Source organism: Pteropus vampyrus, unplaced genomic scaffold (genome assembly GCF_000151845.1).
Source record: "Pteropus vampyrus isolate Shadow unplaced genomic scaffold, Pvam_2.0 Scaffold108, whole genome shotgun sequence".
NCBI lineage: Eukaryota > Metazoa > Chordata > Mammalia > Chiroptera > Pteropodidae > Pteropus > Pteropus vampyrus.
Genome location: NW_011888889.1, coordinates 3,581,678 through 3,583,996, shown reverse-complemented (window position 1 = coordinate 3,583,996; position 2,319 = coordinate 3,581,678).

The window sequence follows — 2,319 nt, the reverse complement described above, 5'->3', positions numbered from 1 at the left end:
AGACAGAATATATTAATATGTAGATATAATAATATACCTAATATGTAGGATACTGTGAGTGTGTATGTGTATATACATACACACATAAGAAAAGAATTTTCTTTTTAACTAATTGAATTAGATTAGAATATCATCAAGTCACTTCTTATCAAAAAATACTCCCAGTTTCCATAACATTTATGTCATTTTCTTTTTTTTATATAGAACTGTAAGAGACATTAAATAAGCTACATGTTTGTACAAATGATTACCAGTCATGGCAGTACATTTGAATTTTGAAAGAAAAATATAGAGCTAAAGCAGCTTTATGTCACTAAAGGTTTATTCAAGAGTACATACTTAAAAGAATACGTACTATTAGTACATACTATTAGTTCATACTTAAAAGAGTATGTTAGCAATGCTAATAATCTCTCATCTTTTCATAAACCTTAACATAAGTTTTATGCTCAAATTTGCATCTAAATATGAAGAATTCCATTTAAAAAAATAAAAATAGAATCAATCTAAACTATATCATTCTCCTCTATTTGAAAATGTTTATTGAATTATGCCCATAACACTACAAGACTATCCTAAATTTGAATCAATAAATGTCATCTCCGTATGCAAATAAGACACAAAATAAAATAGCATTTGCTTATACAACAAAAACATTAGTACAACAATGTTGTGTAATCCTGTATTTTGGCTAATTGATTTGACTCCCCATCACTCTTATATACACATTTGCTGACATAAGATTTATCACTCATCTTTTAATTAAATTGTTGAAGGATGATGGAGAAGTCATGGTTTTGAGAACAACTGCATTTTATTCACTTATTTGGCTAATTTTAGGATAGTTTTAAAACATTCTTTGGAGATAAAGCCCTAATTAAAACTTATTAAATATTATAAAGATGTTAATGTCTTTTGATATTAATCTCAGCATTATATATTATATAATTATAATTTTTCATAGTTCTTTCTTGTGTTGTAGTTATATGAGCTTTCAATTAGTTTATTACTCATAAATTATAGCACTCTGAAGCTATAACAGACTCAGTGGTTATGTAGTTCTGGAAAGATCTATTACTACCATCAAAGGTAACTGGATGCTTATTCTATTTTTAAACATTTCTATGCATAAAAATTTTCTAGTTCTTTGAATAGCCTATTCAGTATAGAATAATATTCTTGGCATGTGGTTATAGCTACTATAACTTTCAATATACCTAGAAGGAGAAACTGGGATACCTATGGATAAAAGAATTAGGAGACTATGCTCACTGCTGGATCTAAAATCTGCCACTTCACTAATATTCTTCTTGCAGACCACCTTCAACCCCCTTCCCTCCCAGTTTACCTAATTGGATTCAGACAATGAATTCTGAGATTTTTATCCTTCCAGTTTAACTCTTATCCTTTTATCTCCAAAGCTTTCTCTAGTCGCAAGATATTTTTGTTAGTCACATTTTAGATGAATTCAAATTCAACAGCACTCCCTTCCTGCAGTGCATTGTGGAAACATTGAGAGACAAAAGACAATAAGTTATGGTCTCTGTTCATAAGGATTCCTGATTTTGTAAGTAGATAGACATGTTTAAATATCTTTGACATCATGAAGACTGAGATTGATGCTACAGTAAAATTAGACTTTACTTTTAGCTTCAACATTATGACCTTGAGTAAGATATTAAACCTTTGAAAGCATTCACCGCCTCATTTATAAATGAGGTAATTCATGCAAAACCACTTGACCCAGTGCCTGATATAGTTCTAAAAAGATTTTTGGCTACTTTTAGCTACTTGTTACTTGAATGATAGCAATCTATATTTCTACAAAATCAAAAGCAGTCTAAAGGATGCCATGAAACATCCCTTTCTCTAAATTGTATGAAATCTCTGCATTGTAACAAACAATATTTGTTATACCTGGGAATATAGGGATATCTAAATAATAGAAGAGATTCATAGGTTTACTCCTCTGTAATTTTGCACATGCATTCATATTTCTCCCTCTATTCGATTCCAGCCTACAACCTATTATTGACTGATTATAATTTCAGTTAAATACTTTTGTTAATATGGAAAAAACAAAAAAATATACTTCCTCAGTTCAGCATTTGTGGTGTTCAAAAAAAACCGAACCCATTATTTTTTTCTTTGAAAATGACAAGGTTAAAATAAACATTTATTCAGTGAAATAAAATATTGGCATATGAATACAAACATAGATACCTTATTTGCTGAGTTTAGGAAATAAATTAGGAAGAAAGTTGTGTACTTTAAGATCCAGTATAGAATTTATTTATTAATTTTAAAAGTTCAATTTAA